Source organism: Erinaceus europaeus, chromosome 1, assembly GCF_950295315.1.
Source record: "Erinaceus europaeus chromosome 1, mEriEur2.1, whole genome shotgun sequence".
Lineage (NCBI taxonomy): Eukaryota > Metazoa > Chordata > Mammalia > Eulipotyphla > Erinaceidae > Erinaceus > Erinaceus europaeus.
Window position 1 is genome coordinate 145,446,597 of NC_080162.1, and position 23,365 is coordinate 145,469,961.

Here is a 23,365-nt window from a genome sequence, read left to right on the forward strand (position 1 = left end):
GTCCTGCATTCTTACTGGGCATACCTTATACTACAAATACAGTTTAAAGAGATAGAGGTATAGCATGGTGAGAATTATAAGTTAGATCCTCACTTTTTTTTATTGGCCAGCCCTACACAACTTGTAACTTGTTCAGCACATATTCTTTTATTATTATTATTTTATTTTTATTTATTTATTTTTTTGCCTCCTGGGCACTAAGAACCCACTGGTCCTGGTGGCTATTTTTCATTTTTATTGTGTAGGAAAGAGAGAAATTGAGGAGGGAGGGAGAGAAAAAGAGGGAGAAAGACAGAGAGACACCTGAAGACTTGCTTCACTGTTTGTGAAGCAACCCCCCACACTGCAGGTGAGGAGCTGGGGGCTTGAACTGGGATCCTTTCGTGGCTCCTTGTGCTTCATATTATGTGTGCTTAACCTGATACACCATTGCTTGGGACCCCTAAGCACATATTCTGCACCTATCTGCTTTTACATAACAATATATCCTGATAACCCAAAACACATCAGTATGTACAGGACATCCCCATTTTTCCTTGGCAGTCTAATAGGCCAATGTCTGGAAGGAAAATTATTCAGTCACTCTTTATTAGCCACTGTTTATCTTTTTTCCCTCTAAATTCACATACAATTACAGTAAATTTGTGCATGTGAATGAATACATCTTTGAAAACATTTTTTAACAGTGGAGGGCTGGGGAGATAGCATAATGTTTATGTACCTGAGGCATCAAAGGTCCCAGATTCAGTCCCCAGCATTACCATAAAGCCAGAGATGAACAATACTCTGGGAAGTAATAATAATAATAATAATAATAATAATAATAATAATAGTTATAATAATGTGGAATCAGTCATCTAAACACTGGCTGCATTTCTAATTTTGAAATATTTTAATACATACTTTATTTCTTTTATATTTTTAATGAGAGAAAAAGAGAGAGAGAGAGAAGAGATTTAGAGGCAAAGATACAGAGAGAGAGACCAGAACCCTATTCTGGCTTATGGTGGTACGGAGGATTGAATCTGGGACTTTGGAGCATTAGGCATGAAAGTTCTTTTGCAAAGTCAGTATACTCTCTGCCCAACTCTTGAAATTTCTTTCTTTCTGTTTCTTTTCTTTTCTTTCATTTTTTTTTTTTTACAAATTTTTTTTTGAATGTGCTTGTACCCTTTTGTAGTCCTTCTATAAATGCTTTAGCCTGTATTTCTCTTATTGGCAACATGATAAATTAGCTTTCAAGATCCATGCTTTCACTAAAGTAATCTTTTACTTATTTATTACCAGAGCACTACTCACCTCTGTGGAGTGGTGTGGGGGATTGAACCTGGGAACGCAGAGTTCTCAGGCATGAGCGTCTGTTAGCATATCCATTTTGTGATCTCCTCTGCCTTCTAAAAGTAATCTTAAATGATTGATGAAGGCTGGCATTATAGTTCACCTGGATAGTGCACCTGTTTTGTCACCTATGCAACTCATATTCAAGCCTGGCTCCCATTGCACTGGGGAAAGTTTTGGTGCTGTGATATCTTTGTCTCTCTTTCTCTTTCTGGAAAAGGTAATCCCAGAGCAGTGAAACCCCAGGGATGTAAAAAAGGAAAGAAAGGAAAAGGAAAAAATGGAATACTATATGATGTAGCAATCCCACTTGAAGTAAATATCCACAGGAAATGAAGGCAATATCTTATAGAGATAACTGTAGTCCCATAGTCGTTGCAGCATTATTCACAATATCCAAGATAAAGAATCAGTTTAAGTGTCCATCAGTAGTTACATAGATTAAAAAAAATAGCTGTGGTATATACAACTGTGGAAATGTTATTCAGTCCTCAGAAACGAAAGACATGTTTTATTTATGGTAACATGAATGAACCTGGAGAACATTGTGCTAAGTTAAGTAAGTTAGACACCAAAAGGCACATACTGTGTGATCTCATTTCTATGTGAAATTAAACATAATTAAACTTATAAAAGCAGAGAGTAGCTGGCAGAGATTGGGTAGATATTGAAAAAGAGTACAAAGCTTTAGTTATGAGTGATGAATAAATTCTAGAGTGCTGTATAAATGGCATGATTATGATAGCTAGTGCTGTGACACATATATAAAAATTTTTGGTATTGTCCTTATTTATTTTTTGGGTAGAGACAGACAGAAATTGAGAGAGAAGGGAGAGATAGAGGTAGAGAGACAGGGAGACACCTGTAACACTGCTTCACCACTTGCAAAGCTTTTCCCTTGCAGGTGGGGACTGAGGGCTCAAATTCAGGCCTTTGTGCATTGCAGCATGTATACTCAAACAGGTGTGCCACCACACAGCCTCTATACATAAAGTTTGCAGGGAGAACATTCACTATAGGCACACAAATCACAACCATATGAGTTGGTGCTTATGTTAATTTATTGTGGTGATGATTTTATAATGTGTACCTTAAAAATAGCAAATATTAACACTATAAATATTTCTTTAAACAAAACCTCATCGGATTCTTTTTCTTTTTTTTGCCTCCAGGGTTGTCTCTGGGGCTCGTTACCTGCACTACAAGTCCACTGCTCTTCTGGCCATTTTTCATTTATTTTTTGGATAGGATAGAGGGAAATTGAGATGGGACAAGAACAAAAGCTGGTCGCCAAAATCAGTTCATAAAATTGAGTTTACTGTGGCTGATTCTAAGGAAATAAGAACAAAACTCTTCCTCCCAATGAAACCCAGCATAGACAAGGCTCTCTTATATTCTGCCTAGCAGTGATTTAAGAGGAGATGAATACAGGGAAGCTACAGCAAATATTTTCATGAGCAGAATGATGAAACTTGGTGATGGTGGGGTAGTATAGAGAATGTCAGTCCTTGAACTGAGACTGATTGGGAAAAATTATGAAAAGATTGTCTGCTGCAATAATGGAATAACTAGCGACCTTGAACACAGAAAGGCGTGTAGAAAAGGAGTGAAACAATGAGATCCTTTAAGAAAGAGAATAATACTCATAAGAGGCATTTTTTTCTAAATGAAAGACAGAATGTTCTATAATAGAAATATTGGGGGCCAGAGAATTCATAGAGAGGAGAACACCAGTGGCCTTGCCAGGGAGCCCATGGCTAAGGTGGAGGAGGGAGGGCAGCTTGAAGATTTATTAATTTCCTTGGAGTGAGGCCAGTCAGACATCCCATTGCAGAGTTAGGCCAGATTTTCACACAGCTGCCTAGAACAATGAAAACTAATAAGTATGCAAATACAAAAGCCCAGGCACATCTGGTTTTACCAACAAGATGCAGAGTTGTTTGCTCTGTAAAACAAAACAACGTCAACTGTGTAATAGTTCCTCCTGGTTAATAGAGATGTTTCTCCTCCATCCCAGGCAGGAATAATCGAACATGGAATTCTGGGGGGTTGGGACAGGGAAAAGGTAGACATGGTAAAAACAGGAGAAACAGGAGAACTTTGTCAGCCTGTATTCAAATACAATTTGGGAAACTCTAGTAGACTTCTTTCTACCCAGCAACCCTCCAATACTGGTTAAAGGCACTGTCCTTACTCTGGGCATCCACTTCTCACTTTGGGAAGCTGCCAGGCAATAATTTCATACCCCTCTCTCTTTACTAGCTTGGTGATAAGAAATTCTCTTTCTCTATAGCCACAGGTTATGTTGCTTTCTTTTTTTAACTGCAACCAGGGCTACTGCAAGGCCTTGTACAATTCAGTTGTTCCCAGTGGTCATTCATCTTTGTCTTTGGATAGAGGTTAAGTGATATAGAGAGATAGGGAAAGAGAATAAAGAGACACTTGCAGTACTGCTCCACCACTCATGGATCTTCCCTCCTACAGGTGGGATCAGAGATTCTACCTGGGTTAATCAGCACTCATCCCATGATCACATGTTTTAAGAAAGTGCTTAAAGCTGCAGGTGAAAAAAACTAAGTTTAATTTTTATCATGATTACAACTGGAAAATCTCACTGACAGTTTTGTATGGTGAATTTTCTTTTGAAAAAAATCTAATAAGGGGCTGGCGGTGATGAGTCGGGTTAAGCGTACATATTATCAAGCCTAAGGACCGGTCACTTCACAAGAGGTGAAGGAGGAAGAACCTAGTGCCTGAGGCCCAAAAAGTAGTACATGACCATCCCATCCAAAATTCTTCAATAATCTCCCAATGCACCGTTCAAAAGAAGAATGCATCTATTGAGATAATCATGTGGTTTTAGGCTTTGCTTTTATTGATGTGGTGAATGACATTGATTGACTTATGGATGTTTATGTACACTCCTAGTAAAGTGTAGTCATATAAATCACTAGTTAATCAATAGGAGAGGGGGAAAATTAATTGCATGTCTCAAAGTTTTTAAAACACAGACTGAGTCTTCTTAATATATAGGCTGTGTATTTCATATGCGGACTCTCTCAAAAACCTAGACCAAGTAGATCAGAGGCAACCAGTGGCACAGCTATTTACAAGATACTGGGTACTATACAGCAAACCCTAACAAAAGGACTTTTCAAAGTTAACCCAATTACCAAATAATGTGATGATAACATTAACTATCCATTGTCTTTTTGAACCCTAAGACAGCAGGAACCTCACATCTCCACTATAGAGCCTATGTTTCCCCCAGTCCTGGAACCTTAGGATAGGGCCCATTTTCCCACATGCCTCTCCCAATCCATATCAAATAATATTGCATCTGCCGGTCGCAACCTAATCAATGCAACGATTGTCACCTCAACCTGCTTCAGTTCAGACTGTGTCCAGAGACTTCACGTGTGGAATGACAACCCTTCAGCTTCATTACTCGGGTGAGACCTTTCCTTTCATAGCATTCTCTAATTCCATCCCATGTGGATCACTTTCTAACAAAGTCCCAAAACCTAGATATACACCAGGTTCTGTGAGAGAGAGCATATGTTCACACATATCCATAAACAAGTGCAAAATATATACCTGAAAGCAGAAGTACACTTGAGTTTGCAGTGAGTACCCCCCCCCAACACTTCCTCTCCACTGTTCCAACCTTTGGGTCCATGATTGCTCAACAATTTGTTTGGCTTTGTATGTTAACTCTCTTTTCAGCCACCAGGTTCCAGATGCCATCAGGATGCCGGCCAATGTGTCCTGGAGCTCTGCTTCCCCAGAGACCCACACTACTAGGGAAAAAGAGAGGCAGACTGGGAGTATGGACTGACCAGTCAACGCCCATGTTCAGCGGGGAAGCAATTACAGAAGCCAGACCTTCCACCTTCTGCAACCCACAATGACCCTGGGTCCATGCTCCCAGAGGGATAGAGAATGGGAAAGCTATCAGGGGAGGGGATGGGATATGGAGATTGGGTAGTGGGAATTATGTGGAGTTGTACCCCTCCTACCCTATGGTTTTGTTAATTAATCCTTTCTTAAATAAAAAAGAAAAAAAAAAGAAGAATGCATCTCCAACAGACAGCCTGGCAGATTCTGCTAACACAGAGATAGTGTACTTAAAAAATCACCAGCATTTGACAAAACCATACTGCCTATATTCCAGCACAATAGTTCAAAGCCAATGGATAATAGGATCCAAGGGACACAGACTGATTGACAGAAAGAAGAAAATATGTTAAAAGGAATATAACTATTATCTTTAGAAAAATACTAAAGCATATCAGTTCCTTCAGTTTTTTTATAATAGGTTTTGAGGACTGTGACACTCTGAGAATACAGCAACAAACAAAACAGCTTCATTTCTTTTAGAACTAGGATTATAGTAGATAGCACAAGATCTAACAGAAAGAAAGAAAGAAAGAAAGAAAGAATGAAAGAAAGGAAGAAAGAAAGAAAGAAAGAAAGGAAGAAAGAAAGGAAGCCGACATGTCTGGTAGCAATAAACAGGGTAAGAATAAAACAGCAGCTATTTCAATGCAACAGAACACATTGGATATCCTTTTTTTTTTTGTCATTCCCTTTTGTTGCTCTTGTTGTTTTATTTGTTGTATTTATTATTGTAGTCATCATTGTTGGATAGGACAGAGAGAAATGGAGAGAGAAGGTGAAGACAGAGTGGGGAGAGAAAGATAGTTACCTATAGATCTGCTTCACTGCCTGTGAAGCAACTCCCCTGTAGGTGGGGAGCAGGGGGCTTGAACTGGGATCCTTATGCCGGTCTTTGTGCTTTGCCCCACATGCGCTTAACCTGTTGTGCTACCGCCTGACTCCCATGGATATCCTTTTTTAACATTTTCATTTGTTTATTGTTGAACAGAGATAGAAATTGAGAGGGGTGGGGGAGATAGAGAGGGAAATTAACAGAGAGATACCAGCAGCCCTGCTTCACCACTCATGCAGTGTCCCCCTGTAGGTTGGGACCAGGGGCTTGATCCTGGGTCCTTGCACACTGTAACATGTGCACTTAACAAGGTGTGCCACCACCTGACCCCCACAGTTGATATTCTTGAACTGAAGAGTTAGAAGGGAATTTCAGAAAGCAGATTGGCCCTAGGGGAACTTTCAATTTGAAACTGGAGCACTGTATAAGGGCAAAGAATCAGGAGAGATGGTACAAAATTAGGAGACATAAGGCCTGCATTAGCACAGCCTAACATCTGTCCAGTGAGAATTCCAGGTGCACAGAGACTAGGGGAGATAGAGCGGGGTGTGGGGGTGAGTGTTACACAAACAAATGGGCCTAGAACATCTTCTTGGAGCTGAGGAAAGAACAACTTCCTCATAATTTCAACTCTGGGCTCACAAAATACTTCACTAGCATAGTTAGCTGCTTTGCCACTGCTGCAACCCATGTTTAAGCCTGGTCTTCACCATACTGAAGAAGTACCCATACTATGGTTGATCTCTCTCTCTCTCTCTTTAATTTTTTATCTTTATTTATTGGGTAGAGACAGCCAGACATTGAGAGGAAAGAGGAAATATAGACACCTGCAGCCTTGCTTCACCACTTTTGAAACTTCTCCCCTGTAGGTAGGAACAGAGGGCTTGAGCCCAGGTCCTTGCACATTTTAACGTGCACACAACCATGTGCACCACCACCTGGCCCTTCTCTCTCTCTCTTTCTCTATCTCAATCCCTATCTCTATCTCTGCCTCTCTGTTCACTATTTCTATCCAAGAAAAAAAAAGGCTATTGGATAAATTCTTGAAAAGGCATCTAGTCGAACACACTTGAGCAGAATTTCTACAAATTAAGTGTAAAGAGACCCTCCTAGAAAACTTCATTTCTTCTTTCAATATTTATCCAACTGCTATCAGTGTAAGCCTCTTTAGATGTGCTAGGCCAGGAGTTAGCAGACCAGGGCCATCCTGTCAAACACCTTAGTATGTCACATATCTAAAGTTTTGACTCCCTGTCAGAGTATGGATGCGAAGACACAAGATGCTCTTGTGGTGAAGGACCTCTGCAGGTGGTTGGAATTAAGAGTCCATGAGTGTCTTTGAGTCATGAGTGTCTCAGGGTGAAATTATCTGAGCTGCAGATTTCAGGGAGCATTGGAACCACTGCTGGTGCTTAAGCTCATGTTAAATTTGAGTTTCTTCTTCGACGTCTTTTCTCCTACTGTGGGGGCTTCAAGTACTGACATCAACTTGAAGTAAAAAAGAAAGACTCATACTCATAATGCAGTGAGCAAGTGTGCCTGGAGGGTTCCCCACGGGCAGGGAAACCCACAAATGCAGCCTCAAACCAAAGTTTGGGCTCCTTTGATTGGTGTTTAGTACAGTTACATCAGAGAAAGCAAAAGTTCTGCTCCAGTGGCGCAGTTGTTTAGCGCGCAGTACTTATACAGAGAAAGCAAAAATTCTAAGCAAGTTAGCCAAGTATAAACAATTCATGGAGAATGTATGTTCTGTGTAACTCTCATGGGGTATGTTAGGACTCCCATACCATACCCTGACCCAGCCACATAGATCTTATGTCTCAATCCTACATACTTAGTGTCCACTCAGCCACCATTAGCCTTTGCTTAATGAGGCATGATTAGCAGAAGGTATAGGTCAGGCTTTTGCTCCAGACCTTGCTTTCCATGACAAACAACATGCAACCACCTTGCTTTGGGACAAAAAACTAGAGCTGAGTTCACATGTCAGGTACACAATTCAGCATGCTCAGAACCATTTTTATACATAATTATATCTTGGGTCCTTTCTTTCTTGTTGCCAACATTCTCTTCTTCTTCTTCTAGTGTTTGCCCTTCTTCCGTAGCCAGTCAAGAGCGTCAGGTTGAGCCTGATGTAAAGTTTCGAGACCTCCTTTGAATCTGGAGAGGTGGCAGTTGTTGACTATGTGGGTCATAGTCTGTCTGTAGCCGCAGGGGCAGTTCAGGTGGTCTCTGGCTCCCCAGCGACGGAACATAGCGGCGCACCGGCCATGGCCTGTTCTATAGCGATTGAGGAGGGCCCAATCATAACGTGCTAGGTCAAAGCCGGGTTGACGCTTGCAGTGGTCTGTGATGAGGTGTTTGTTCTTTACCTCAGCTGGCTGCCAACTCTGTTTCCAAGAGTCTGGAACAGAGAAGTTCAGTGTAGGCGTAGAGGACCAGATTGGGTGACGAGACATCAAGCGTGGGACAGGGTGGGCGAAGATATCTGCATATATTGCCAGGTCCAGTGGAGCGTAGACGTGGGAAATGAACTTAGATGATGCCGCATCCCGACGAATATCTGGCGGGGCGATGTTGCTAAGAACTGGCAGCCATGGAACCGGGGTGGAACGGATGGTTCCAGAAATTATCCTCATGGAGGAATATAATTTGGAATCGACCAAGTGGACATGGGGGCTATGGAACCATACTGGGGCACAGTATTCTGCAGTGGAATAGCATAATGCCAGAGATGATGATTGTAGTGTGGAAGCACTCGCACCCCATGAGGAGCTGGCCAGTTTTGCAATGATGTTATTCCTCGCGCCCACCTTTGCTGCAGTTTTTATGAGATGTTCGTGAAATGACAGAGTGCGATCGAGAGTAACGCCAAGATAGACTGGCTGGGCTTCATGCCGGATTCTCGTATCGCCAAGCTGCACATGAAGCTCACGCGAGGCTGAGGCATGGTGTAGATGGAAAACAGATGATACCGTTTTTGCAGTGCTAGGGATTAGTCGCCATTTTTTACAGTAATCAGATATCAGAGACATGTCTTTCGTGAGTGTTTCCTCGAGGATGTCAAACTTGGATGCCTGAGTTGCACAGCAGATGTCATCGGCGTAGATGAACTTCCTTGAAGAAGTTTCTGGAAGGTCATTGATGTAAATATTAAATAGCGTAGGAGCCAGAACAGAGCCCTGGGGGAGGCCACTTGAGACAAGTCTCCATCTGCTAGACTTGTCACCCAGATGCACCCGGAATCTTCTGTTTTGGAGAAGAAACAATATAGTGTTGGCCACCCATGGAGGCAGGCATCTTGAGATCTTGACTAGGAGACCACGGTGCCAGACCGTGTCATAGGCTGCTGTGAGATCAACAAAGACAGCACCCGTCTTTAAATTCTTCTGGGATCCATTTTCAATGTAAGTTGAGAGGGCCAGGGCTTGTTCGCGGGTAGATCTTCCTGGGCGGAAACCAACATTCTCTGATTCCTATCTATAGGGTTCAGGTGTCAGCCTCACTTTCTGTCCTGGAAAACAAGTGTAGGGAGTTGATGGGTACAAGGAGAGATGTATCAAACTTCTTACAAACTTAACTGGAGGCTCCCAATTCAGAGAGAGGGACTCCTCCAGCCAGAGGGGTAGATGAAATGTTAGCAATGGACTCTCAGAAGAAGGGTTAGACCTAGAACCAGAACTTCTTGGTGAAATATGATCAGCTGCAAATATGAATTAAATAGCCATCCTATCCCTCCATACCTTAGGCTCAGTCCAGTCTTCTTTCTTATCATCAAGAGCTGAGATGTAGAGTTGGAGAACAGCTATGGATGAAAGGCTATGCCCATGCAACTAGGGGAGAGACACACCACTAGCATTCCTTCTGACAGTGACGCCTGGTGCCCCATTCACATTCCCATTCAGTTCTGAAGTTTCTGGAGCTAGTGGGTAATCCATAATGACTTTCCAAAGGAATTCTAGAGCAGAGTTTTGAGTGGAGACTGATAATAGGTCCTCACTTGGCAATATTGAATTGCATGTTGCAAGGAGAGATTGGATGAGAGGTTCAGTGGACAGTGAATTCCACATACTCCCAGAAGAGAGCCACGGTAGGGTGAAGCAGGAGGGCTCATTCACTTGTAGAGCCTTATATCTGCAACTCAGGACTAGAGGCTATGAAAAACTGTTACAGGAAGGGCTGAGGAGATAACACGGAAGTCATGCAAAAGGTTTTCATGCTTCAGGCTCTGAGATCCCAGGTACAATCCCCAGCACCATAGTAAGTCAGAGCTGAGCAGTGTGCGGCTAACATACATACATATAGGCAGACAGATGAACATACACACACACATAAAATTGCTACAGGATAAAGTTCCTGTAATTCCTGATCAATACAGGGAAAACTTCAGAAAGGAGAGTCACCACTTTTCCAGTCCTATACAACAAGGGGGTGACAAGATGAAGAGCTCAGTGAAATGCAGTTTTCAGCAAGTTGGCCTTGCTTTAGAAAAATACAACTTCTCTCTCTTTTATTAATTCATAAATGAATCTTTAAAAATAAATAAAATTACCATAAGATTACAAAGCATGCACCCACCACTAAAGTTATGTGCCCTGAACACCCCCACCAACATCCAGCAGAGTTCTCACAAAGTCTCAGAGGTAGTTTGCTGTTAGGTTACTTTTTTGGTACTTTCATGTGTTTCATTTCTCTATATTCCATATATATATATTTTACAATTTTATAAAAACAGCAAGAAAACCCCCCCTAAAGGTGTCATGAAAAACTCAAGAAGATAATAATTATTTAAATATCAAATAAATAAACAATGCAAACACATAGGACATTCATTCTTTACTATGTACAAATAGACAATCACGGTCAATTATTTTTTAATTTTTTAATACAAGATTGTGGTATAAGAGGGGTACAAATTCCATACAATTCCCACTACCATAGTTTCATATACCCTCCCCTCCATTGGGAGTTTCCCTATTCCTTATCTCTCTGGATGTATGGACCCAGGATCATTATGGAGTGCAAAAGGTGGGAGATGTGGCTTCTGTAATTGCTTCTCCACTGGACATGGGCATTGCAGGTCTATCCATATGCCCAGCCTCTATCTATCTTTCACTAGAAGGGCAGGGGTCTGGAGATGTGGGGTTCCAGTGCTGGTCTAGCGTGGGGGTGCCTCTTCCTAGGCGTGTACTCTCTGGGTTGGAGAGAACTTGACTGGAGCCAGCCTGGGCTGCTACTTACTCAGTGACGCAAGGGAGATGACTCAGGAACCAAACACTTGGTGGAGAGACAATGCAATTCTCTTTATTGATCAGAGAGCCAAGGCTTTTAAAGGGCAGACCCAGAAGTGGCAAGTCAGAAACGGAAATGGCTAAGAAAGGGATGGAGAAAGGCAAAAGGGGATTGGAAGGTAGAAACTTCCTTAGCAACTGTTGCGAGGGTTTTAACTGGTAGGATTAATACTACCATGCAGGCAGGGAGAGTCCTGGGGATAGAAAGAAGATAGATCAAAGGAATGGAATTGGTGGGGATCTTTCAGGCAAAACAATGATTATGTAGATAGGCCATAGTTTCAGGAATGCAGGGTGTTTTGTGAGCTCTGCTGAGCTCAACCACATCTTCACAATTCCCTGACATTCCAGGGTACATTGGTGAGGTTGTCTGCCCAGGGAAGTCAAGTGGCATCATGGTAACATCTGCAACTTGGTGGCTGAAAAGCGATAGGATATAAATCAGAACAAATTGTTTAACCATCAGGAACCTAAAGGTAAGAATATAGCAGATGATATTTGGAGTCTTCATGTTGGAAGAAGCTAAGAAATCTATTTTATGTATATTCCAAAGGGCTCATAACTTCACTAATTTTTGCCTGGGCTGGACAGCTAGTGCATAGGTGGGCTAAAAGTATTGTTTGGGAAGATGGCATCAGAGTTGGGAATAGGATTAGAAATCTGGATCAGGGCAAGGAGAAGCTTCAAAATATAGGGAAATCATATAAATACCATTTGTTGCTGAGAAGTTATTCTGATGCAGTCTCCACCCCCAGGTTTTTCTATGCCCCGCTAAATCCTAGAGTGCCCCCTTTCAACCAATCCTGGCTCCGCCCCCAGGTTTTTCTATGCACTCTAGGATTTAGTGAGTGGTGATGTAGTGCTAAGATCCCCCCTCTCAATTTATACATTTTCTATCCAATTATATATATATATATCCTCAGAGAATATGCCTCTGTTTAGTAGTTTATGAGATGAGACAGTCTGTTCTGCTCCCTTTTCTTTGGACAAACAGGAAATAAGACAGTCTTGGCTTGGCCTGAAAAGCAAGAATAGCAGTGAAGGGAGTGGTGTCATTTACACCTGTCACCCTCCCTCCACCCCACCTCTACTAGACTATTTCTCAGGCAAGATAGAGAGCCATTCTAGACTGTTTGATCTTCTCTAATTAAAATTATTTTCTTAATAGCTAGTCTCCAAGTCTCTCCTTTGATTGCAATGAATCTGGTCAGGGAAAAAATGCTCTTTCTCCTAATATCTATGCAATAACACATCCCTAGAGGATGTGTTTAAGCTTCTGACAAAAGTGGTTTGTTACTGTCACTGCAGAATCTGAGGTTTTCACTCTCATTTTATTATCCTTTACTGGTCTGTGTTTTCAATCCCTCTTTTCCTCTCTTCCTCTCTCCATTGTTCTTGAGAGTAGGTTTCCAGTAAATATACACTGGCTAGGCATAGCATAATTTCTCTAAATGTTCCCCATTACACGGAGATGCAGTCACATTTATCTATAGCCTTTTTGCCTTCCCTCAAGTCTCAGGTCATCATAGCCCACAGGGGGTACTTTTATATAGGACAGTACCATATAACCCTATACCTCACCCAGTGGCACAAAATTGGCTAGATGTGCACTTGACTACTTTTCTCAGGCACAAGCAGATGAAGTTATTATCTTAGGTGGAAGCTGACAGAGAACAGGTAGGCAGGAAACTACTGTCCATGGCCATTTAAGAATTGACCATGATTATAAGGGCAAAATACTGGCACTTTAATGATGGCTCTGTTTGTTACTATTAGGCCACCCCATCATCTGGCGCCCTAGTCAGGGAATCCTGGGAGTCCAACATAGATTTGATGGGCCTAGACCTCTAACAGATCCCTCTCTCCACCATCACTGGTTATCTCCACCAGGAACAACATGGACCTCTACAAGACCTTGCCCTCAGTATAGAACAACAATGGGAGAAACTTCCCCCCACTCTCTGAAGGAAGGCTTGGTCAACATATTCTGCTACTCAAGGAATATGGGTTCTGAAATGAGTGCAGCCAGGAATGTTACTAGCTATGACCATGGAATGCAACTCAGACCTATAGGGAGGCAGAAGTTACAGAGGCTCCTGTGCTAAATATGAATAGACATGGATCTTAAGTCAGATCAATGGTGTTTACAGTTAATGGTTGTTGCTGAGAAGTTAGTTGGGTGGGGCTCTGGGGAAGCAAGGCTCCAGGACACATGGGTGGGGTTGTCTACCCAGGGAAGTCCAGTTGACATCATGTTAGCATCTGGAACCTGGTGGCTGAAAAAAGAGTTAACATATAAAGACAAACAAATGGTTGACTAATCATGAGCCTAAAGGCTGGAATAGTTCATATGAAGAGTTGGGGGGAGGTTCTCCATTTTGTAGATAGTTAGTAGGCATATTTTAATTACATTCCAAAGAGCCCATTAGTATACTAGTGTTGTTTTTTTTCTGAGCCTGACATCTGATATGCAGGTTGACCCAAGTTATTGTATAGGGAGAGGACTTCATGGCTGAAAAAAGGACCAGAAAGCTGAATCAGGGAGGAAAGTAGCTTCCAAATATGGAAAAAGTGTCTAAAAATTGTTGAATATAAACCCCATTGATTTGATTTGGTCTGGGGCCATGTTCAGCTTAGGAGCCTATGTGACTTCTGCATCTCTGTAGATCTGAGCTCACATTCTGTGGTCATGAGTAGGAACATTCCAAGCTGCCCCACTATTGACCCATCATCCTCAAGTGTAGAATAGAGTATGTTGTCCATCCTCTGAAGGGAGGATGGAACATTCTGTACCACTGTTGATCCAAGTTGAGGGCAAGGTCCTATGGGGGCCCACAAAGGGATCCATTGTGTTGTTCCAGATAGAGATGACTGGTAACAATGGAGAGAGGGATTTATTTGAGATCTAGGTCCATCATGTCTCTTTGGGAATCTCAGGACTCCCCAGATAGGGCCCCAGCTGATGGGGTGGCCTGATAGTGAGTTAAAGAGTCATCATTAAAGTATGCCAATCTCTTGTCCTTATTCAGCTTTTGCAGTCTTTACTTTGATAAGGTTAGGTTTGGGGGTGAGTGAAGGAAGTGTAATAGGAAGTAGGTGAGGAGGGTATCTAAGTAGGCACTATTTCATTATGAACTTTATGGTGTCTTTTTATGTTTTTCTACTTGCTTGCTGCATATACTGACTCACTGCAGACTATTGTGCACTTTTGCTTTCAGGTATATATTTTGCCCTAATTTATGGATACATGTGAACACATGCTCTATCTTACAGTCCCTGGTCTATATCTAGGTTTTGGGACTTTGTTAGGAAGTGAACCACCTGAAATGGAATTAGAGAATCCTATGAAAGGAAAGGTCTCACTTGAGTAATGAGGCTGAAGGGTTGACATTCCACCTGACGTTTCTGGACATAGTCTGAAGTGAAGCATGCTGAGGTGGTACTTGTTGCGTTGATTAGGTTAGGAACGGCGGACACAATATCATTTGGTATGAATGGAGAGAAGCATGCAGGAAAGTGAGCCACACCCTAGAGGTTCCAGGACTGAGAGAAATATAGGCTCTATAGAGGAAGTGGGAGGTTCCTGCTGTCTTAGGGTTTAAGAAGGCAATAGGGTTTACAGTCAACAGTGTTTATACACCTTTCCCATATTTCAGAGCTACTCTCTTCCCTTATCCACCTTTCTGGTCCTTTTTCCAGCCATGACATCGTCTCCCCACACAATAACTTGAATCCACCTGTATATTAGATGCCAGTCTCAGGAAAATAAAATAGTATAGTCATGGGCCCTTTGTAATATACCTAAAATAGACCTACTATCTACAAAACAGAGACCCTCCACCAACTCTTCATATGAACTATTCCAGTCTTTAGGTTCATGATTAGTCAACAATTTGTTCTGCTTTATATGTTAACTCTTTTTCAGCCTCCAGGTGCCAGATGCTAACATGATGCCAACTGGACTTCCCTGGGCAGACAACTCCATCCATATGTCATGGAGCCCCGCTTTTCCAGAGCCCCACCCAACTAGGGAAAGAGAGTGACAGGCTGGGAGTATGAATTGACCTGCCAATGCCCATGTTCAGCGGGGAAGCCATTACAGAAGCAAGACTTTCCACCTTCTGTACCCCATAATGACCCTGGGTCCATACTCCCAGAGGGATAAAGAATAGGATGGCTATCAGGGGAGGGGATGGGATACAGAGTTCTGGTGGTAGGAATTGTTTGGAGTTATACCCCTCTTATCCTATGTTTTTTGTCAGTGTTACTTTTTATAAATAAAAATTTTTAAAAAAGAGGGCAATAGATAGTTATTGCTGTAATCATATTATTTGGCAATTGGGTTAACTTTGAAAATCCCTTTGTTAGGATTTGCTGTATCATACACAGCAACACCATAATTTATGCCCTTTGACATTGTTTGTATATAGCTGTATCTTATAGAGTAATGCCACCAGTTGCTTCTGTTCTTCCTTGTCTAAGCTTTTAAGAGAGTCAGCTTTCAGAGACTCAGCCTATGGTCTGTGCATTAAAAAGTTTGAGGCATTCAATCAATTTTCCCCTCTCATATTAATGAAATAGTGATTTATATGACTACAAGTTAATAGGTGTGTACATAGACACCATTCCTCGCTCCAAAAGACTGTGTCCCATCCCCCCACCCCGCACTCCCCACCCCCAGTAAAGCTGAACATCCACCTTCATCCTCAACCCAGAGATTTTTACTTTGGTGCCCTACTCCAAACTCAGTCAAATCTAAACTCTACTCCTGTATACCTAAAGGACCCCCCCCCCTTTTTAATCATAGAGGGTGAGAGAGAGGGAGAGAACACAAGAGAGAGAGAGTATGAGAGAGAGAGAGAGAGAGAGAGAGAGAGAAAGAGAAAGTCTGAGAAACAGCATAGCAGTGCTCCACCATTGCCTTTGTCAGGGAGAGAGGCGCTGAGGCTCAGTGTTATGCTCCATTTTATCTGCTATGGTCCCCACAGAATGCAGACCCAGATAGAAATTATATCTTCCCCATGTGAGCTTGATCATTTGATTTTGCCAGTCCATCCCCCCTCCAATGTGATCTCTGGAAAAGCAGCTGGCTTTACCTGCAGCTGTGCCAGGGTCCTCAGCCCTCCCTCCCTCACTGTCCTTCATTGGCCAGCCTTGTTTGTAGCACAAGGACATGAAGGAGACATTCCTTTCATTCTCCAGCCATTGTCACTAATTGAAACAGGAAGCAAGACAAGGCTCTAGAAGAAAAGCTTATTATGGACTGCCTTGTTGGGAGAAAATGAATCACCTAAGCAGATAGGTTTCCGTGGTCTCAGGCAAGCCTCACTCTTTATTCCACACAACCCCTGTCTAATTGTTCAAGGAAATGTTCATCTGCTTCATAATGGAACCTCCATAATGGGAGTGTTGTGAAATCATCAAGAAGTTGATTCAAGGTTGGCTTCTGAAAGCCCAACCATAAAGGCAGGGTTGCAGAGGAGTTAATAGAATTGGCTCTCATTGAGGCTGCAGGGATAACAAACTTCCCTAACATGGATCCTTTCAAATATGCATGTTGATGGAAGTCTGAATTGGCATTTGACAAATGCAAAGCACTAGCAAAAAAATAAAATAAAGTGGAAAATAAAAAGGTGTGTTTCTCAGCTTGGCTGTTAGTCATTCCCCCTTGTGACTGTGTAATCAGAGTCCCTACCACTACCACCACCCAGTCTCTCAGAACTCAGTGGAACCTGAAAAACCCTGCCATTTCCATGAAACCAAGTCTTATAAACAGAAGATGGTGTGCGATTTCCTCTAGGTATACAACACAGAGAAAGAAGATAAAACCACCTGTCTCACTTAATCTGGATTGCTACAACAAAATGCTACAGGCTGGGAAACCTATAAAAAGTAAGATTTTGTTTCTTATACTTCTGGAGGCTAGAAAGTCCAGGATCAAGGTGCTGACAGGCTGCACTTCTAATGAGGGTTCCCTTTCTGTCTCCCAGAAAGTGAACTTTTCAGAGCAATGTCCTCACAGAACACAAGAGGCAAGAACACTCACTGGGGTGTTCTTTCCTAAGGACACTAATCCTCAACAGGAGGGCTTCATCCTCATGCCCTAATCATCTCCCAGAGGCTTCATCTTCTGGTAGCATTACCCACACAGGCTAGGATTTCAGTATGTGAGTTTGGAAAAGGATGACACATATATTTGTCCCATTGAACCAATCTATAAAGTAGAAGGAAAACATGGCGGAGGAGATGAATAGGCAAAATCAAGGGGCTAAATGACAAGCCACTTCTTAGTGAAATTTCCTTTCATTAACTCATGTCAGGTTGGAGGAGTGAGAGTCAACTGAAGAAAAAGGCACTGGAAAATGGACTGGCAGGTGGCTCAATAAGTAAAATGCATGCCTTGTCATGTATGAGTTTCCAGGGTTAGCCCCAGCCACTACAAGGGAGCAGCATGGACAACACCAAAAAATATAAAATATATCAAATATATATGATACATAAATATATCATCAAAAAATACAGAATAAAAATGGGAGTAGGGAGACAACTCAACAGTATCAGACATGTGCAATGTTGTGATCACCCATACCCCTTGGCACCACATAACAATACCACACACACACACACACACACACACACACACACACACACACACACACACATATTAATGTGTGTAAGATACATTTTTGCCACTAGGAAGCCTCCTTGTATTCTTTTACTCATTCATTCACTGAAAAAAAAAAAGAAAATTTAAGAGCATATGGCCACTGAAAAATGATTATTATTTAGGTGAAAGACTAAAGAAAGTTGGCCATGAGTTACAAGTTTAGAAAAAAAGAAAATCATATAAATTAGAGATTAGGGGACTTTATTTCACAAGCTCTCTTCTAATCACATACATATTCCTTTATCTTCTGGGTTTTACCTAGGTCTTCCTTTCTAAAAAAAGAAACTTTTGCCTTAAGTTGTTGAACGGTAAGTAAATGAATAATTCTCTTTGCTTTTTAAAATGTTAAGCAAGTGTTATATATCACACTGGTATGTATTCACCTGTAACCTAATTTTTCTTTCTGTTTCCCACAGTGAGGAAGGGTGTGGTAGGTTACACTAGAGTTTGCAGTTCCAGATGCCACCAGGATGCTGGCTAGGCTTCCCTGGATTGAAGACCCCACCAATGTGTCCTGGAGCTCAGCTTCCCCAGAGACACACCTTACTAGGGAAAGAGAGAGGCAGACTGGGAGTATGGACCGACCAGTCAACGCCCATGTTCAGCGGGGAAGCAATTACAGAAGCCAGACCCTCTACCTTCTGCAACCCTCAACGACCCTGGGTCCATGCTCCCAGAGGGCTAGAGAATGGGAAGGCTATCATGGGAGAGGGTGGGTTATGGGGATTGGGTGGTGGGAATTGTGTGGAGTTGTACCCCTCCTACCTTATGCTTTTGTTCACTAATCCTTTCTTAAATTAAAAATTTAAATAAAAAAAAAATAAAAATAAATAAAGGAAATTTTTAGCCCACTAGTGCTCCTCCCCAGGAGTAGTGGACTCTGTCTCCCCTGTTCTAGAAGTTTGGTATCTGCTTTGGATAATTAAATATGACAGAAGTGAAGCTATGCCAGATTCCAGATGCAGATGTAGAGGAAGAAAGGAGTGGCAGCTCCCACTGCCTATCTCTGGGGACATTCTCCCCTAGAAGTCCTGAGTCACCATGCAGGAGAGGTTAGAATCAGATGCTGCCCTGCACAGTCTTATAGTTAACTTTCCTGAAAAATAAAATAAAATAAAATAAACAGACAAAAAGTGGGAAGTCATCTTGGACTCTTCAGCTGAGCCCAGATCCTATCTGAATGCTATCTAGTAACTTCCTTCCACACTGCATGGGGTCAATAGGTCTACTGGTTGACCACCAGACCCTCCAAATCCATGAAACATATTACAGAATAGATGTTATCTTAAGCCACTAAATTTCAGGGGATTTTAAAGTAAAACACAACAAGGAAAGAAGCATCAAGCACCAAAGGTAGCTTTACTTCCTCTCTGTAGTGGACACTGTTTGGTGTGTTTCATCTGTCTGTGCCTGCTGTTAATCTCAAGCCAGTCACTACCAGGTCCTTTTTGGTGACCAGTGCAAGAGCTGGAAGGCTGAATGGTGAATCTCTTTTATTTGAGCCAAGTTAAGTTTTTTGTTTGTTTTCTCACAGACACGTCTTTAGGTGGCAAGCAACTTACACGCACAATATTCCTGTGTGTGTGTGTGTGTGTGTGTGTGTGTGTGTGTGTGTGTGTGTGTGTGTCCTGATTCTGTGAGGAATGGTTTTCATTACCAGGCTTCATTCATTCTCAATCTTCACAGAAGCCTTTTACTTTTCCCCTTTTCTTTAGGTGGAGGCAATAGAAGCCCATCTCAAGGCAAAGCCTCTCTCTGTCCCACTGCTTTTGTTTTTCCCTCCATGCTTGTTGGTGCCTGGGTGCTGAGCACTTGTGTTTGGAGGGAGTGGTAGGCATTGTTCCTCCTTCCTGGGCCAGGCACGACTCTTGGAGGGTCAGTTGGAAATGAAGCTCCTATTATCTGTGATCTGCCTCCTCCTCTAAGCTGCTCCATCCCTCCACTAAGGCTCAGCCAAGCATGAAGAAAAACTAATTGTCCCCACTCTGCTCGGCTGCACACCGACCCCAGGCCTGTACTTCCCCAGTTCCGCTCCAGTGGGAGCAAGCCTCAGCCTAGTGGAGGCCGAGGGACCAGTGTCCCCTGGTCCAGCTCTGCCTGAGACTCACTGACTCCAGAAGCTTGAGATTCCAAGGGGAGAGGTCCCCAGGCTTCTCCAGAGCTGCTAGGGCCAGGGGAGGGGCAAAGGGAGGGCGATAAAGCTGATGACTCTGCGTGTTCCTAGTAATTGCAATGGGCCTAGGAAAGGAGACTTGATTAATTTGCCTGATGAATTATGCATCTCCTCTGCATGCCCGCCCAGCCCTGCCCACTGCTGCGAAGCTTTATTATTCACATCCTTGTGAAGAGACCAACTCTTCCCTCCTCATTGCAAGGGTGCTGGCCAACAAACATAGGTGAGTCCTTGGTGCCTGATGGCTGTGACCAGCTGACCAAATGCTTCCAGGAAGTTGAGGGGAATCACAGAAGTGAAAGTTGTAGCTCTACACACACACAGACACACACACAGACACTCACACACAGACACACAGACACACAGACACACACAGACACAGACACACACACACACACACACAGACACACACACACACACACACACACACTTGGAGTCATTTATCAATAGCAAGCCCTAGATCTATGGCGTAAGGGGAAATTCAGCTGTCTTTTGCAGTCTAGGGCTGAAAATAAAACAGAACAAAATAAAAACATTTAAATACCAAATGGCAATTACTTTGTTAGTGAAGCTTAAGTTCAAACCACGTGAAAGTCTTAGTTAATAAAAGCAAAAAACAAAGCCAGTGAAATAGCTCACTTGGATGGACATGGCCCAGGTTTGAAACCAGGCCCCACTGTATTAGATGTTTTAGTGCTATGCACCCCCATTTGTCTTTATATAAAAGAATAAAAAGTAAAACAAAATAAAAGTAAAGTTAAAAAGGAATGGACTTACAGGGAGATGAACTTAAATTGCACATTTTCAAAGCCTAGGATGGCAGATTTCATCTCACCCATTTATATATTTTTTTAAATATTTTATTTTTAATGAGAGGTATAAGGAAAAAGAAACATGCAGAGAGAGAGAGAGGGAGAAAAACTAGAGCACTGCTTAGCTCTTTTTTAAATATTTATTTATTTATTTTAAAAAGGAGACATTAACAAAACCGTAGGATAGGAGGGGTAAAAATCCACACAGTTCCCACCACCAGATCTCTATATCCCATCCCCTCCCCTGATAGTTTTCCTATTCTCTATCCCTCTGGGAGCATGGACCCAAGGTCACTGTGGGTTGCAGAAGGTGGAAGGAAGGTCTTGCTTCAGTAATTGCTTCCCCGCTGAACATGGGTGTTGACAGGTTGATCCATACTCCCAGTCTGCCTCTCTCTTTCTCTAGTAGGGTGGGGCTTTGGGGAAGCAGAGCTCTAGGACACGCTGGTGGAGTCATCTGTCCAGGGAAGTCTGGTTGGCATCCTGCTGGCATCTGGAACCCGGTGGCTAAAAAGAGAGTTAACATACAAAGCCAAACAAATTGTTGAGCAATCATGGACCTTAAGGCTGGAATAGTGCAGATGAAGTGTTGGGGGGTACTCACTGCAGACTATTGTGTACTTTTGCTTTCAGGTATATATTTTGCCTTAGTTTATGGATACATGTGAACATATGCTCTATCTCATGGGACCTGGTCTATATCTAGGTTTGGGGGCTTTTTTAGGAAGTGAACCACCTGGAATGGAATTAGAGAATACTATGAAAGGTAAGGTCTCACCTGAGTAATGGAACTGAAGGGTTGTCATTCCACACCTGAAGTCTCTGGACACAGTCTGAAGTGAAGCATGCTGAGGTGGCACTCACGTTGATTTGGTTGTGACTGGCGGATGCGATATTATTTGGTATGAATTGAGAGAAGCATGCAGGAAAGTGAGCCCCACCCTAAGGTTCCAGGACTGGGGGAAATATAGGCTCTATAGTGGAAATGTGAGGTTCCTGCTGTCTTAGGGTTCAAGAAGACAATGGATAGTTATTGTTATCATCACATTATTTGGTAATTGGGTTAACTTTGAAAAGTCCCTTTGTTAGGATTTGCTGTACAATACCCAACATTTTGTATATAGCTGTGCCACTGGTTGCTTCTCTTCTCCCTGGTCTAGGCTTTTGAGAGAGTCCACATATCAAAGACTCAGCCTATGTATTAAAAAGACCCAGACTGTGTTTTAAAAAGTTCGAGACATACAATAAATTTTTCTCCTCTCATATTAATTAAATAGTGATTTATATGACTACAATTTAATAGCAGTGTACATAAACACCATTCCCACCACCAAAAGACTGTGTCCCCGCCCACTCACCCACTCCCGCCCCCATGCCACCCCGGAAGCCGAATGTCCACCCTCCCCCTCACCACAGGGTTTTTACTTTGGTGCCCTACTCTGGATTTAGTCAGATCCTGCTTTTAGTTTCCCTTTTTGTTCTTCTTTCTCAACTTCTGTTGATGAATGGTATCATCCCATACTTATTTTTATCTTTCTGACTTAGCTCATTTAACTTAATTCCTTCTAGCTCCATCCAAGATGGGTCAAAGAAGGTGGGTTCATTGTTCTTAATAGCTGCATAGTGTTCCATTGTGTATATATACCACAGCTTTCTCAGCCACTCATCTGTTGTTGGGCACCTAGGTTGCTTTCAGGTTTTAGCTATTACAAATTGTGCTGCTATGAACATAGGTGTACACATATCTTTTTGGTTGGGCATTATGGAGTCCTTGGGGTATATCCCCAGTAAAGGAATTACTGGGTCATATGAAAGGTCCATGATTAGCCTTGTGAGAGTTCTCCAGACTGCTCTCCAGAGAGGCTGGACCAATTTACATTCCCACCAGCAGCACTGCTCAGTTCTAACTTACGGTGGTGCTGGGGACTGAACCTGGGACCTTAGAGCCTCAGGCAGAATAGTATTATTTTTATAAAGATTTTATTTATTTATGAGAAAGATAGGAGGAGAGAAAGAACCAGACATCACTCTGGTACATGTGCTGCCAGGGACTGAACTCAGGACCTCATGCTTGAGAGTCCAATGCTTTATCCACTGCGCCACCTCCTGGACCACACTTTTTAAATTTTTATTTTATTTTATTTATAAAAAGGAAACACTGACATAACCATAGGATAAGAGGGGTACAACTCCACACAATTCCCACCACCAGAACTCCGTATCCTCTCCGCTCCCCTGATAGTTTTCCTGTTCTTTATCCCTCTGGGAGTATGGACCCAAGGTCATTGTAGGATTTAGAAGGTGGAAGGTCTGGCTTCTATAATTGCTTCCCCACTGAACATGAGTGTTGAC